This window comes from Panicum virgatum, chromosome 8K (genome assembly GCF_016808335.1).
Source record: "Panicum virgatum strain AP13 chromosome 8K, P.virgatum_v5, whole genome shotgun sequence".
Lineage (NCBI taxonomy): Eukaryota > Viridiplantae > Streptophyta > Magnoliopsida > Poales > Poaceae > Panicum > Panicum virgatum.
The window spans coordinates 16,036,392-16,053,966 of record NC_053143.1 but is presented as its reverse complement, the minus strand read 5'-3'; the positions used below and the strand labels follow the sequence as shown (position 1 = coordinate 16,053,966).

The 17,575-nt window shown below is 47.0% G+C and overlaps 1 pseudogene; it reads left to right on the top strand.

Annotated features, from left to right (window-relative positions):
• The first annotated feature begins 399 nt into the window (after nt 1-399).
• On the top strand, nt 400-2,481 carry LOC120645503 (annotated as a pseudogene).
• The last annotated feature ends 15,094 nt before the right edge of the window (nt 2,482-17,575 follow it).

The following is a 17,575-nucleotide window of genomic DNA, read 5'->3' as shown; positions in this document are numbered from 1 at the left end:
CTCCGCACGTCGCACTTGTGTGCAAGTCGCCGGCTGCTTCCTCGTGCAGCTTCTCCTTCTTGGTCGTGCCGCCGCTGGGCTCCTCCCGCCCTCCCGCCTACCAGCTTGCCCGCTCAAATGCTGCTCGTGGGATCTGTCCGCCCGACCAGGACGCGCCCTCGATGCTGTGACGCGCCACCCGGGGCGCGCCCCCTTACCGCCGTGACGCGCCACCACCAGGCTACTTTGCTGGGCCATGCCTTTGTTGGGACACATCTCCGCCATCGTCGCACCTTCGCCGGGCCAAGTGTCGCCGCCTGGTTCCTCCGCCGGGGCCGTGACGCGCCGCCAGGCTCCTCCGCCGGGCCGCGCCTCCACCGAGTGTTGGCGCCTACCAATGTCACCACTGAGCGAGCAGCGATGACGCCCGCAGACGCCAAGCGAGTGGTAGGTATTTCATGGACCACGAATAAATCCGCAAGCGCACGAAATACTGTTGTAACATTTTGCCCGAGAGTATACCGTGGGGTCATTTGGCCTGGACCTTTGGCCTGTTTCCAGTAGAGGGGTGGTTTGGAACATGTATGTACGATTCTGTAGCAGTGAAATTCTGTGATATCAAATTGCTTTTGATGAATACTATGCGACATGATTGAGATCCGATAGTTCATGTGTTGAATGGAATACAATTTTCATACTACTATATCCTATATTGTCCTAATATCAGCACTAGTTTTTTTTGCATGTAATCAGTAGCACCAAAATTACTATCACTACGGGAAACAACTTATTTGCCGAGCACAAAGCAATAAAAACACTCGGCAAAACCTTTGTCGAGTGCCACCCTCGGCATATATAGCTCATTCGGCCTTGATTTAGACGACAAACAACTCTTTGCTGAGTGCTAAAGCGACCCTCGGCAAAAAAAATAAGCCACACTAATGGCCCGAAGATAGTGATGGAGTCTTTGCCAAGTGCCGTGACGGGGAAACACTAAGCAAAAACTAACACTTTGCTGTGTGTCATGGCAAATGGACTCGGCAAAGACTAACACTTTGCCAAGTCCATGACAAATGTACTCGGCGAAGACTAACACTTTGCCAAGTGTATTTACCATTGCACTCGGCAACTATAGCAACGCTCGGCAAAATTTTACCCAGAATGTACAGAAATGGTGCTTTGCCAAGTGTTTTTACTTTGACACTTGGCAAAGGCTTTCTTTGCCGAGTGTAACACTATGCAAAGTGACCAAACCGGTTGCGCTAGCAATGGAGATGCTAACAGTAGAAGAAAATCGATGCAGAAAGGGCGAGGTCTCCTTAGCAGGAGTACACAAAGTGTTGAGTTGTGTAGTGACCAGAGGAGGGGCATCTCTTATGTACGGTGAGGAGGTGCCTTAGGTTCAATGAACGTGGACACTAATGGTTTTGATGAGAGTCAATTACTAATGCCATGAATCACTAGTAACGTGAAGGTTAATTCACTACCATGAATCACATGGCTCCAAGGTATTCCAATCAGGCGAGATTCGAGGAAGCTGGTATCCATGTTAGCAAATCTTTTTACCTAATATAGTATTATAACGGTTTAGTGTTCTGCATAATTTTGCGTTCAACTTTCAAGTTTCCTCACAAAGAAGATAAAGAAACCATAGAACTGTGCTCAACCATGCTACAAAGAGGACAATGCCCTCCACTTCTTATGGTTTTTGATTCTGGTTAAGGGTAGTTTCTTGAACTCATGGCGCTTACTTATTTTCTTTTTGAAATCTTTTCCGTACACTATTTATAGTGCATAGTTTTGTGCCTAAAAGTTGCTACTGTTGTGTATGATGCTGGAATTTTTGTGCGTGCTACTTCCCTGGACCTTCCAGTGTCACACACACATACACACACGCGCGCGCAAAGACACAAATTTCAGTGGCATATACACAAAGTTGTGTGAGCAAAATAGTGGACTCTATGGAGTACACACATTTTTATTTAGATTTGACTACATAGTAATAACACTTATAAATGCCTATTTTCAGTTTCACTGTGCAGGCTGATGCCAATATTAAGGTTATGACCTTCGCAGCTGAATTTGCTGGGGATGTTGATTATTTGGAGAACAGAGAAAATGACGATTGTGACTGTCTTATGACACTCCTTTTGACACCAGATCCTTCACAGAGGCTGGTCATCTGCCCTGATAAATGTGGAAATATTTCTCGCTTTATGAGCAGCATCAATGACCACACACCGTAAGTAGTTGAGTTTCTGTTGGTATTCTAGTGTTCTCACCTTAAATAAAGGATGTGATACTGTATTGTTTCTAAGTTTAAAAGTATTAAATTGATGAAGGGATGGAAAGAAGAAGCAAAATGTTAAATGTTTGCGGTATGACATTGATGGGGAGAGCCATGTATTGTTGGTGGCCTACTATGATATTGCGTGTGGTGAAAAGCTATATTGTGACTACAATGGAAAAGAGAATGCTTATCCCACAAATCATTTACTCTAACTTGTTAGATATTTAGGCAAATTTTATTTTAATTCTGAATGTTACTAGAAATTCCATGATGCAAATTAGTGATCTTGTGACATTTGTGGCCCAGTTGTGCCCCTTGAGTGCTGCGTGCACATGTTTAGTATCACCTTGCTAGTTGATCAAGGGTGGAGCCAACTTATATGTCTTTGTCCTCCAGCCATAGCACCTTCAGGTTGAACCTTTTACGCGAAGCAAGGACAAAAGCATAAGTGAGGTGCTATGTGTAAGCGGGCTCGCCCCTCGAAAGGGCTGGGCTATGCGGTGTTATGGGGCGGGGTGTAAATGGTTGTTGACGCTCGATAACGACCCATTTCAAGCATCATCTTGAGCTTAAAATTATGATAATAAAGTCTCAAACCTGCTTATGTTATCCAGAAAGAGCCATTTCCATATTTCATCTTGAAAATATTACTATATTGGAATTCGTGCAGAAATGCATGTAAAATAGGCTTCAAGTGTCAGGACACAAACCCGACCATCAGAGCAAGCTATCAACTGCTGCATGAGTGCATAAAGGACGAGCGTCAACACTAGTGGTAGGAGTTATTGCTAATAAATTACACAAAGTGTTGGTATACATTTGTGTGCAGGTTGCTTATGCTTCGAATTTAGAAAAAAATGCAGCCCATATGAAAGGTGACACGTCATCGATCCGAGGCAAAACCTTCTCGATGAATCAGACGCATTCACGAGGATCCACGAGTGAAAGCATCTAGGCCCCTAATTTGAGTTTTGGTAATTAATGACAATAGTTTATGGATTAACGATTTCATTTGAGATAATGAGTATAGGTTGATCCACGAATGAAAGAGATTTGGTTGTGAACGTATGAAGTTTTGGAGATGATGAGCAAAGCTCGGGCTCAAGGCAAAGGTATAAAATAGGGCTTTTGTATTTTACCGGTCACAAGGTGTTTAGTGGATGAAAAGTGACCGGATTTGTTGGATAGATAGCCGTACTATCAAGAGGGGTTGTGTACTTGTGCTTGACGGGTCTTTAGTGCCATTTTGCTCAAAATGTCTAGTTGCATGCATGAGGGCTAACGGCATTTTAAAAAGATTTGAAAAAGACTAAGTTTGAGAGCTAACTGAGTAACGGCGGACAGTCCGCACCCGAGGGGCGGACAGTCCGCGCCCGTTTCAGAGAGCTTGCAGAGGCTCTGGTGGGCTGGCGGACAGTCCGGCCCAGGTGGGCGGACGGTCCGCCACTATATTTCAAAATTGTACCAGAGAGGGTGTCTCTCTGGTGGGCTTCAAAGTTGAACGGCGGACAGTCCACCCATGGGGTGCGGACGGTCCGCCGGCTAATCTTAGATTTGTACCAGAGAGGTTGTTTCTCTGGTTTGGGCTGAAAAGTGAACTGCGGACGGTCCACCCTTGGGGCGCGAACGGTCCGCAGGCTAATTCGAATTTGTACCAGAGAGCATGTTTGTCTCTGGTGAGTCAGATCTCTTAACTGCGGACGGTCCGCCCCTGGGCGCGGACGGTCCGCCTGGGTTTAATGGCTAGTTCTGACACACATTAAATGCACTCTGACTCACTGGTTTATAACGGCGGACGGTCCGGTTTTTGAAACGCGGACGGTCCGCGACTTCGTAGAAAAGAGTGTAACGGCTAGTTTTTGAAGGGATGTCTATATATACCCAATGCCCGGCCATTGGGTCTCCCTCTTGGCCATTTGGACTGCATACTTGACATCATAGAGCTAAGGCATCCCTCTCTCACACACACTTGCTTAGAGATTGCATTCTTGAGAGTGTGAGGGCATCCTAGTGCATTGCATCAAGAGTTTGAGCTTTGTGGCACTAGGGAAACTTCAAGCAAGCGTCATCGACTTGTTACTCTTGGGAGTTGCCGCTCCCTAGATGGCTTCGAGAAGAGGATTTCGTGGAGCTCCTCCAAGGAGATTGTTGAGGAGCCCCGATTTCGATTGTGAGAGGTCTTGTGCTCACCTCACCGGATTGGTGAAGAGCAACTCTAGTGGAATCGAGGTGTTGAGCGGTTCCTTGATTCAAGCTGGCTCAAGATCAAGAGGTTCTTGATAGAGGAGCAGTTGATTCTTGGAATCCACCTCAACGTGGATTAGGGGTGACCGGCAAGTCATCGACACCACGGGATAAATTCTTGTGTCAAGCTTGGTTACTTCTCTTGCTCACTTTAATTCTTGTTTTTACTTTGAGCAATTTACTTTACTAGAGCTTGTTTTGTATCTTGTCACCCTAGGTTGCAAACCCATCTAGAGATAGCAAATAGCATGACATAGGGCTTTCCTTTGTTACTAATTAAATTTCTCTAGTGTTGTTGGCTTTAGATTTTAAACCGCCTATTCACCCCCCCTCTAGTCGGTGTTCTTGATCCTACAACGGGCCCACCAGATCATCCAAATCGCCTTAAGACAAGCCATGCCACACATATATGACATGGGGGCCCACCTAGTAGTGTCCTGACCAAAAATTGGGCCAATCGACTGGTTTTTCCGGTTGGATGATGTTGGTTATTTTAGCATCACGAATAAATCCGCAAGCGCACGGATACCGTTGTAGCTTTCACCTCAGAGTATTTCAAGGGTTATCAAATCCATAGGGAATGTGTGTGCATTCTCTTCTATTATAATCGGTCCAAGGACACACCAAGATAGGTAGAGGGGTAGAGAGGATTCCTAAGATAGTGCTACTACTGAGTTAAAGGTCGATCTCTCGGGCACAATACTTGCTTCGGGCACTGGCTTACAACTGGTCTGCCAGTCGACTCCGGCCAACAGCTTTATGCTATATATGAACGTGGAGGATTATGAAGGACCAATAGGGCTGTCACCACCTACGGCCTACCTCTAACAAACCGTGGGATATAAGGCAAATGAAGGATAACCCCTAGCCTAGACACCACGTCTACACTATTGATTACTAGTGTAGTCTAACTACGTATGACGTCTCGTAGCAAACTACAGCACTCTGTATCAATACAGAGCGACGAACCCGCGAGTAAGAGAACTGATCTCACTCAACTACAAGCACTACTAGCATATACTATACCAAGTAAAATACTAGAGATAGGAACCACGAATACTTACTAAACCCGAAAAATGTACCAGCATCTGTAGAGGTACAAGCTGGGGTACAGTGCCGACACCCCGGCACTTCTTCCAAACTACACCCTCGCTCTCGTAGAGGTACAGAAATGGAGAAGAGCGCCGAAGACTGGCGCCCCTCCTGAGTACCTCTACACTCTCCCTAAGCTAGGAAGCTCTAAACCAAAGAGAAGGCTTGGAGTTGGACTTGGTGGAATATGGACTCCAACTTGGTGGTGTGTCCTCATTTGGAACCCCTCCCCTCATATATATAGGAGGGAGCCACGAGCAGCACAACATCCTTCAGCAGCTAATCCTCCAAGAACCGACCTAGGGGACCTATGAGGAGGCGACATGTGGCTTGGATGAGGTGGTGGGGCCCACGGGCTAGGTCCGCCGACCTGTAGGTCGGTCGGCCTGCCCGAGGCTCCAACCGCTCCCAGCTTCGTCCAGCAGGCTGTCCTGGGCCTCCTTGTCCTAACCCCATGGGTCTTGGCCTGTCCTAAGCTGGTTTGCTTGGGTGCATGGGCTTGTTTTGATCCAATTGAGCCTGACTCATGTTCTCTGATTGGTTGCGCATTTTGCCTTGATCTGTGGAGTGTGTTTCCCTGCTCATGAAGTGTATTTTCTCCCTTAATTCACCTGCATACAAATATTTACCAATACTCTTGGAAATAGTCAGTAATAAATCCCTACCACTATGTTGATGTTTACATTTTATGTATTTATGCAGGAGTTGACGGCCTAGATTTGGTACTTAAGAGCCGTCAACAACTCCCCCACACTTAGCCTTTGCTCGTCCTCGAGTAAAGCAGAAAGGACTAAGGTGGAACATGACTTCCAAATGTATGAAGCGGGCATAAGAGATATTCCGAACCATACCTTGCACTTGTGAACTTTGAAGTGTCTACCATGCCATCTTGGGCAGTTGAGGAATAGAATGGTCGCAAATCAAATCACTTCTACTCCTCATGTCAAGTAGCTTGGGGTTTTTCAATAAGTTTTCAAAATAAACCTTGCTTAGCTCCTCATTTGACTCTCTCAGATCGCTCAATGTGTATGTGTCCTTACCAAGGCATTTAACTTTCCTTTTCTTCATCCTACTTCTAGTGATGGTTGTATGTGGTGCTCAAGGTAGGGTATGAAGGATAAGGCATACTTGTATTACATATATCGCAAAGTCAAAGACCGGATCCAAAGATAAAAACAAGTCATACAATCACACCAAGATGTGCGCGTGTATGGATTGTGGTGGATGGAATGGAAACTCCTTTTGTATGATCTCTCTCCCTATATAAATTCTCTTGAGAGCATGGCTATCTTTTTTTCTCTCTTTTTTTTCATGGACCTTCATGTGCCCACATTTTTTTCTTTTTTTCAATACTTGGACCTTCATGTGTCCATATTTTTTTTCTCGATAGCCCATGCCTCTCTTCTTCTTTTTTTTTTCCTTTTTTTTTAACAAAAACTGGAGAGAGAGACCAATACATATAGTGGAGCATTTATTTTGTGGAATGAGTGGATGGTACAATGCTAACTTCTCAAAGAAGCATAGCAAGGGGGTATGTGGTGTGCACATGAATCTTGATCATGAAAGCATGAAAAGAATTCTCTCAAGGGTCACAACAATTTGACAAAGCTCAATATAAAAACAAGCAGCATATGTGTATATGGTTTTCAAGAAGTATCATCATATGGCTTTGGTAGGACTTTGGCATATCAAAGAGGAGCTTTGCAAAGGTTTTACAAGTTTCCAAATAATGTTCCCAAGCACTTAAACAAAAAGGAGCGAAGATCATATCATCCAAACCATATCTCAACCATCAACTACTTAGATAAGCATGGTTTCCTAAGAATTTTTGTTCACAAGCATCAAGGTGATAAGCATGGAATAAAACATATGCAAGCCAACCATAGGAAACATGTAGTGCAGGAGCAACACACTGATTCTTGAGTTTGATTTTAGTGAGTAAGAGTTAAAAACCATTCAAACTCATGAATCAAAGAGAGTTGAGAAGTAGAGGATGTACATACTATCGCACTTTAAGAAGGTGGGGATCAAGGCAATGGTGATTCAGCCAAACCACTAGGTGGCTGGCTGAATTTGGTGTCTTTGCCTTGTCTCTTGTCATGTTGGTGTAGACGATGTTGTGCGATGCATCTTGTGGGAGATCTCAAACGTGTATGGAAATGATAATCTTTAGAGATCTCCCCCACACTTGTACCTGGTGCTGAATTCAAAACAACAAGATGGATACAAAATAATGGCTCAGCTGGTTTTAAGAACTAGGGAGCTCTAGAATTTATTCAAACTAAATATTAATCTCACCATGAGACTTACTCTGGCGATCCTCGGGCGACCTCCCGGTAGGGCTTTGTTTAATGTCAAAAGCAGGACATTGAGAGTACTTACCATGGCGTTTTGTTGATGGGAACTCAATATTGCCACCATGGCAACTCCTCTCTTTTTTTTTTCTTTTTTTATATAGAGCAAGATGCGAGGACTTGCACCAATTCAAAGACAAGATATGGATTGAGAAAGAACTTACTTCGGGCACTCACATACCTCCCCCCCACTTGGAGTTTGCAAAACTTCAAGTGTATAGAGTTCAAGTTTCCTTGTGTGGTTGTTCCTTCATCAAGGCATATCGAGGGGTCGTAGTTGGTGTAGCTCTCATGTTTGTTGGTGTTAGTTGTCCGTCATTTTTCTTGATCTTCCCCTGAAAAGTTTAGCGACCAAAAATACCCGAGGGACAGCTTTTTCCTAGTGCATGCTCTTGCTTTTATTGAAGGGAAATAAATAAATGATAATCCGAGATATCTCCTTGCAGTGCTTTGTTTTTGTGGTCATAAGCTCGACCATGGGAACATCCTCTTGCAGCTATTGTTGATGATGTGTACCCTTTTTCATCACCAATTGTTTATGTGTCATGAAAGTTTAGCTGCAAGGTCAGCACCACAGAGCATCCACGAAATTTGCAATGTTTACGGTAAACATATGCATCTACAACTAGCCTTCTAAAGGTTTTGCAAGAGAGGACCTTAAGGCAGTTATAGTCCTCGTGTGTGCTCTGGGCACAATGCGTCCCTGACTCTAGAGAGGTATGGAAAGAGCATGGTTTTTGAGGTATCACTAGGATGAAGCTCTCATGCTCATATATGGAATCCTTTTCTATGGACTCCAGAGTCGGTGCCTCATAACATTCCGTGGCCCGTCGGTTCTTCATATCAAGCAATTATTGGTGGGAAATCATAGTTGAATCTTGATCGTGGTCGAGAACAACTTCCTTGGGGCCAGAGGAAAGAGGCTCAAACTCGCTCAAGAGGGATAATGATCGTTCATCTTCACAAAAGTGAAGGATTTCTTCCGAGTTGTTCTCTTCGAAAGTGGTAGATTTTGCAACCTCGAAGAGAATGAACTCAGTTGGTATGAACGGAGATTCATGCATCATTTCCTCGGGTGGGTTTGACTCGGGAAAATGCTTCGCCATAGAATTTTCTAAGCAAGAGACAGTGGCAGAAGCGGTTTTCCTAAGCTTTTTATCTAGACTCCTTTGAGATGTGAGAAGTTTTTCAAATGGGGAGCCTAGGAGAAGATCAAAATCGAGGATATCGAAGATATGGAAATCTAAGCTAACCTCAATTTTGTCTATTATGAGCGGCATGGCACTTGCAACCCCCCAACATTTAAGGATGTGTCCTAAGGGATAACTCTTTAAGAGCGTGTCGGATGGTCTTAGCGTAACATTGCCCAAAAGTGTGTATGCTAAGTGCCATGGAAAACATTAACATACATGATGGGGTTAATGTGGGCTTCTACGGTGGTTCCCCTTATTGAGCAATGAGTGATTGTGGAGGGTGAGCTAATCGAAATCGGTTCAGAAAAGCGTTTCTCTCCTTCTGACCAATCCTCCTTCATGGCTTCCTCGAGAGGTGCTTCATTACGGGAATCAGGAGAAGAAGGAGGTACCGTAGGCCTAAGGGAAGGTTCTGTCAAGAGATCTCTAGATTGATCAGTATGGATAGAGGAAGGTTCCTTCCCTAAATGGGCGTCTATGAGATTTGAGGTGTTTCTATGGTTTCCCATCGATTCATCCTCGAATCTAGAAGAGAAATTTGGGGGGGGGGGTGAATCTCTTCTCCCTCCGATGTTCCTGGTCCGGGCAGGTTTCTAGAGCTGAATCTAAGGATATGGGAAATGAAGGATTGGGTTCAGCCGCTAGAAGATCCTCATGGGTCAACTCACACTCCTCTTGGAGAGGATCAGACTCGGCTGACAGGGAGGTGTACTCGGCAATATAATCTAGGATTTTATTAGCCTCAGCCGGGAACATATGGAGGGGTACTCCTCCGGTGATTGAGTTGAGATGATCAGCGGATTCCTTATCGAGACTCCTCTTAAATTTCGAAAGGACTAAAGGATAGAGTGTCGGCATGGAAGGGTCGGACTTCATTAGGAGTGAAAATCTGGCCTAGGTTGCACCTAAAGTTTCCTTCTCATTCTGCTGGAAGAAGATGATAGAGAACGTCGTCTTCAAGGAGTCCCAACTGCCCTTTTCGGTATAAGACGTGTACCATTGCTCTGCCTTCCCTTTAAGAGAGAAGGGAAACAACATCCACCGGAGGACATCTTGTTTCATGCTTGCAGGGGCAAAGCGTGAACAAAGCTGCTCGAACTCTCGCAGATGGTGGTCTGGGTTCTCGCTACTTAACCCAGAGATGGAAAGCTCCCGAACCATAGCGATAAGGTCGGGACAAGGTTCATAGCCAGATGCGGAAGAGGATGGTGGCTCATTGAACTCGCCCCTTGAGGCAGAGAGGCTATGAAAGTATGGCTTCTCTATGGATAGCGGGGGTAAAGATAGCAGGAAGAAAACTAAAAATGATACGGGATAAATCCCATGGGGTAGAGTAGCTTTTCAAGGATAGCTCCTCTATGGGTAGTGAGGGTCAAGGTAGAAGGAAAGAAAAGCAAAAGATACGAGGACGACTAGGTTCGAAGAAAGATACAACAACTGTTCCCCGGCTACGGCGCCATAAAGCTTGTTGGGTATTTTAACGTCATGAATAAATCCACAAGCGCACGGATACCGTTGTAGCTTTCACCTCAGAGTATTCCAAGGGTTATGGAATCCACAGGGAACGTGTGTGTGCACTCTCCTCTATTCTAATCGGTCCAAGGACACACCAAGATAGGTAGAGGGGTAGAGAGGATTCCTAAGATAGTGCTACTACTGAGTTAAAGGTCGATCTCTCGGGCACAATACTCGATTCGGGCACCGGCTTACAACTGGTTTGCCAGTCGACTCCGGCCAACAGCTCTACGCTATATCCAAACGTGGAGGATTATGTAGGACCAATAGGGCTGTCACCACCTACGGCCTACCTCTAACAAACAGTGGGATATAAGGCAAACGAAGGATAACCCCTAGCCTAGACACCACGTCTACGCTATTAATTACTACTGTAGTCTAACTACGTATGACGTCCCGTAGCAAACTACAGCACTTTGTATGAATACAGAGCGACGAACCCGCGAGTAAGAGAACTGATCTCAATCAACTACAAGCACACCTAGCATATACTATACCAAGTAAAATACTAGAGATAGGAACCACGAATACTTATAAAACCCGAAGAATGTAGCAGCATCCGTAGAGGTACAAGCAGGTGCAGAGTGCCGACACCCCGGCACTTCTCCCGAACTACTCCCTCACTCTCGTAGAGGTACAGAAATAGAGAAGAGCGCCGAAGATTGGTTGCATGGGCTTGTTTTGATCCAATTGAGCCTGACTCATGTTCTCTGATTGGTTGCGCATTTTGCCTTGATCTGTGGAGTGTGTTTCCCTGCTCATGAAGTGTGTTTTCTCCCTTAATTCACCTGCATACAAATATTTACCAACACTCATGAAAATGGTCAGTAATAAACCCCTACCACTATGTTGATGTTTACATTTTATGTATTTATGCAGGAGTTGACGGCCTAGATTTGGTACTTAAGAGCCGTCAACAGACGACCAACCAGGTCGGCCAACCATAGGTTGGTTCGCTTGGTGCCCATCTTCCATGTGTCACACCCTCATTTGATGCCAAGGTTGGTTTCGCGAGTCTCCGGGATGAACTAACTGCAGAAGAACCCATGGCACCCTTCTATAAATAGTAGAGGATGGGTTTCAAATGAGATATCACTCACCACCAAGTGTAGAGCCTCTCTAACTTGTGTTTAGTGTAGGGGAGAGGAGCAAAGGTACTAAGTAGGGGTGCCCGATTGTCAGTGCTCTTCTCCAATTTGTATCTCTATAAGAGAGTGAGGAGGAGTCGGGGGAAGTGCTGGGCTTGTCGGCACTATTATCTGCTTGTACCTCGTATTCGGTTGTAAGTGTTCGAGACTTTCTTATTTAGAATTATAGTTTAGTTGCAAGTTATTCCTTCTTCCCTTTATTGAATTGAGTGTATGCTTAGAGTATCATTTGATCCTAGCCTAAGACTCCAGATAGAGAAGGATAATCTTGGACTGGGTTAGGATTAGTATAGAATAGCGTAGACGTGGTGTCTAGGCTAGACTTTACCACTCAGTTGTTCTATATTCCCATGGATTGAGAGGTAGCCGGCGAGTGGTGATACCCCCATTCGAGCCCTAATAACCTTCCACGTTCGGTTATAGAATAGAGCAATATTACCGGAGCAACTGTCTTGTTTAAGCCAGGGGAACCCAGTAGCTCGAAGAATAAGGCGAAGTTAACTCTTCCTCTAAGCATAGGTTCTAGATCTTAGGATGTCCTCTCTGTCCTACCCTCCTTCACAAGTGTGTGTGTCCTTGGATAGTGTACTCATGTTCCTCAGTGGATACGATACCCTGAAATACTCCTGGGTAGGCTCACTATACCATGAGTTTTACATGGTGTCCACTAATAGTAGAAAGAAGCACCCCAAAAACCTAATTGCCAGCTACCCGTGCAAGACCTTCAGCATGTAGGGTTGCGCTAGAGATGGAAATGCTGAGATCAGAAGGAAACCGTGGGATAAGGGGAGAGGTCTCCTTAGCAGGAGTACATAAGGTGTTGAGTTGTGTAGTGACTAGAGGAGGGGTGTCTCTTATATAAGGTGTGGAGGTGCCTCAGGTCCAACGAACATGGACACTCTAATGGTTTTGATGTGAGTTAATTACTGGTGCCACGAATCACTAGTAACGCGAAGGTTAATTCACTGCGATGAATCACACAGCTCCTAGATCTTCCAATCAGGTAATAATTGAGGAAGGTGGCATCCTGGTTAGCAAATATTTACTGGCGATGTTGATTATTTGGAGAATAGAGAAAATGACGATTGTGACTATCTAATGACACTCCTTTTGACAGCTGATCCTTCATAGTGGTGGGTCATTTGTCCTGATAAACATGGAAATATTTCTCGCTTTATGAGCGGGCATCATGACCACACACAATAAGTAGTTGAGATTTTGTTGGTATTCTAGTGTTCTCACCTTAAATAAAGGATGTGGTACTGTATTGTTTCTATGTTTAAAACTCTTAAGTTGATGAAGGGATGGAAAGAAGAAGCAAATTGTCAAATGTGTGCAGAATGACATTGATGGGGAGGGCCATATATTGTTGGTGGCCTACCGTGATATAGCATGTGGTTAAAAACTATATTTTGACTCCAATGGACAAGAGAATGCATATCCCCGTCTCACTCATCATTTCCTCTAATTTGTTAGATATTTAGGCAAATTTCAGCATATTTCAATTTTGAATGTTACTAGCAATTCCATGATGCAAATTAGTGATCTTGTGACATTTGTGGCCCAGTTGTGCCCCATGAGTGCTACGTGCACATGTCTAGTAGCACCTTGCTAGTTGAGCAAGGGTGGAGCACTTGTTGCGTCATTCCTAGAACTGGACATTGTGTCAGTCCGTGCTGTTCGATGTAGCCGAACTATGTCATTGCAGTGCAGATGGCTGTTGGAAAGTAGTTGTGATGATCTTGATGTTCACCTGGGGAACACAACCACATCGACCAGGATGTAGTCGTTCTTCCAACGGTATGCAGACGAAGTAGTCATTCGGGGAGCAAGCGAGCAGTCGCATGAAGAAGCTCCCCCAAAACCTTGATTGCCAGCAACCCGTGCAAGAACTTCAGCATGCAGGGTTGCGTTAGAAATGGAGATGCTAAGAGCAAAAGAAAACCGAGGGAGAAAGGGAGAGGTTTCCATAGTAGGAGTATGTAAGGTGTTGAGTTGTGTAGCGGCCAGGTAGGGGCGTCTCTTATATAGGGTGTGGAGGTGCTTAAGGTCCAATGAATGTGGACACTCTAATGGTTCTAATGAGACTCAATTACAGGTGCCATGAATCACTAGTAATGCAAAGGTTAATTCACTGCCATGAATCACAAGGCTCCTAGATGTTCCAATCAGGAGAGATTTGAGGAAGGTGGTATCTGAGTTAGCAAATCTTTATATCCAATATAGTATTATAAAGATTTAGTGTTCTGACCTAATTTCACATTCAACTTTTAAGGTTCTTCACAAAGATGATAAAGAAACCATGAAACTGTGCTCAACCTTGCTACAAAGAGACCAATGCCCTCCACTTCTTGTGATTTTTTATTCCTGACAAGGGTACTTTCTCGAACTCATGGTACTTACTTATTTATTTTTTGAAATCTTTTCCGAGCACAATTCGGAGTTCATAGTTTTGTGCCTCAAAGTTGCTATTTGTGCATATGCTACTGGATTTTTTTGTGTGTGCTACTTTGCTAGACCTTCTAGTGTCACATACACACACACACCCGCGCACCCACAGACACAAATTTCAGTGGCATACACAAAATTCTGTGAGCAAAATAGTGGACTCTATGGATTACACACATTTTTATATAGATTTGACAACATAGAAATAACACTTATAAATACCTATTTTCAGTTTCACTGTCCAGGCTGATGCCAATATTAAGGATATGACCTTCAAAGTTGAATTTGTTGGGGATGTTGATTGTTTAGAGAACAGTGTTTTGGGTAAGGATTATGGGTACCCCAACTTAGTCAATTAGAGTGGAATCAAGTTGACAAAAGAGTGACATGAGGTGATTGAAGCCTAGAAGAACAGCTGACGGGCCGCAAGGCCCAAAACTGAGGAGATGGTCCGCTCCGATGATGGGAGCCCAGCTCCGAGCCAACCCTCATGGAGGAGGGTCTGCCTCGCCCGACCCTCATGAAAGAGGGTCCGCCTTGCCCGACCATCACGGAGGAGGGTCCGCCTCACCCGATGCCCAGAGATGTGGGTCACCGCGAAGGCAGGGGACCTGTCGGGTGAGGACGGGCAGCCCAGAGTGGTCCCGAGAAGTCATTGACACGACAGCCCTTTCCGCCGGTACGGACGGAGAGTGGGCAACAGATCCGGCCAGTGCAGATTCAGGAGGCGCGGCCTGAATCTGTTGTCAGAGCCCGTCCGCGCCGGGCTAAGGCTGTAGGCCATGTCAGGAAGATACGTTGTCGAAGCCTAGAGACGAGGGACGCAGAAGCCAGGCGGGAATCGAGTTGGCAGGCGGAAATCCCGCCTCTGCCCGGATACGGGGAGAATCTTGTTAGAGGACGTATGGAAGGGACCACCACTCAGTGGCCAAAAGGGGCCGGGAGTCGCCTGACCCCCGCCCCTTGTCTCCCCTTCATTTCTTTCTCTCTCTCTCTCTATCTCTGTGTAATCCTCACCCCTTGGGCTATAAAAGGGGGGAGGCGAGTCTCGTACGGGGGATCCGCAACCGAACTCACATCCGCATTCACACACACACACACACACACACACACACACACACACACACACACACACACACACACACACACACACACACACACACACACACACACACACACACACACACACACACACACACACACACACACACACACACACACACAAACCAGAGACTTGGGACCCTTGCTCCCTCTCTCACCCGTTTGTAACCCCTACTGCAAACTTTTGAGTATAAGAGCACAAAGCTAGAATTGGACGTAGGGACATTCAGCCCGAACTAGTATAAATCCTTGTGTCTTTGCTTGTACTACCATTTGAGCCTGTGACGTGCACATAAATCTACTTGCTGGTGATACGGAACACCGACAGTTGGCACTCCAGGTAGGGGCTTTGAGCTTCACTCGCAGCAAGGTTTCGGATGGCTAGCTGCGCTGAAGGCTGGGTTCCGGGAGCGCGCGTGCGCTTCGGCAGCCTCGACTTCATCATTGCCATCGACGGGAGCCTGGTGCAGGTCCAGGCGCCCGTGCGCCCCGCCAGCAATGGTCTCGCTGGCATTTTGCAGGTTCCGTGCCTTGAGAGCCAGAGGCTAGACGCCCCTGCGGTCTCGAGCCCCAGCATCATCGACAATGCGTGTTTGGGGCGCCAGCTCCAAATGTTCCTGAGGCCGCAACTGACGGAAGGTGACCTGCACTGCATCGCCTACTCCCTCGCCAATGTGGTCACGCAACTGTCCGGGTGTAGCCCAATACCCCCGGATGTCTTGTTCGATCGCGCCACAACGATATTCCCGTTCGGCATAGGGAACGCGACTCGGCACATGCAGCTGCATGAGCCCAACTACTACGGAGGAGACGGGCTCCTTGGGATGGCGGAGCTCGCCAACGACTTCGACGATGACCTCCTCGCTGACGATTCCTTGCTAGGGTCCGACACCGGGTCTTGCATAGGGAGTCACCACCCTTCACTGGAGTGCTTCGCCATGGACACTCCGGATGGATACGTGTAGGAAGCCAAGGATCCCCCTCGACACTTCTGAGACTGCACGCCCACGCCCATCCCTGCACCAGCGCAGGTGGGCGGAGGCCTCGTACAGCCACCCCCTCCCCCTCCGTCAGGGCGAGAGAATGGGCAACAAGCTGTCCAGTGGCGGGCAGCCTTCATTGCTCGGCAGAAGGAGCTAGAGGAAGCCCAGACTCAGCTGGAGCAAGAACGCGCGGAGCTCGAGCAGGAGCTCAGGTGGCGCTCCGACGGGGGACGCTCTCGCGCCCATGCGAGCGAGGTCAACCGGAAAATAATGGAAGACCGACAGGGCTCCCCGGTGTTCGCCCGGGCCAGCCAAAACATCGCCACAGTTGCCGCCTTGCTCGAGGCGCTCCCTATGTCCACAACGCTTGAAGAGCAGCGTGTCCGCGAGAAAATGCGCAAGCATTTACATCTCGTGGCCGACCCACAAGCGGAAAGCTCAACGTCATGACGGCGCTACGACCAGGCGCGATGCCCCGACTCGGCAGCATCCGGGATGAAGGACGCTCCTGCCTCACGGGACAGAGGGTGCCGGCCCAGATATCATGAGGCAAACGGAGCGCGCGGTTCACCATCGCGACGGGGTGGCCCGCGCAAAAATGGGTCGCAGCGAGGCGACTCCCGCACGAATAATCACGCCCATGATGGGGGATGCGGGGATGCCCCGGTCAATTTGCGGTTCGGCCAGAACCACGACGCACGTCACACCATCAACGCCTGTCACCGAGAGTATTACCACGACGATGTGGAGGGGTTGGTCGCCAAAAACTACCAACCCCGCCAGGGTAGCCGCTACGATAGCGAGGAGGATCGGAGCATGAGCCCGGAACCTCCGGGCCCCAAGGTGTTTACCTTCGCCATTCAGAGCTCCAGGGTGCCAAGCAAGTACCGACCCCCCACCAACATCACAAAGTACGGTGGGGAGACCAACCCCGGCCTCTGGCTCGAGGATTACTGGCTCGCGTGCCGGATGGGAGGAGCGGAGAGCGATGTGTTCATCATACGCAACCTCCCCTTGGATCTCGCCAACTCTGCTCGCTCCTAGCTCAAGCACCTTCTGGCCGACAAGATCGCTTGTTGGGAAGATCGACGGGAGATCTTTGTGGGGAATTTCCAGGGCACGTACGAACGCCCTGGCAACTCGTGGGACCTCAAGAACTGCTGGCAGAAGCTGGGAGAGTCCCTTCACAATTACTTCAGGCACTTCTCGAAGGAGTGCAACACCGTCC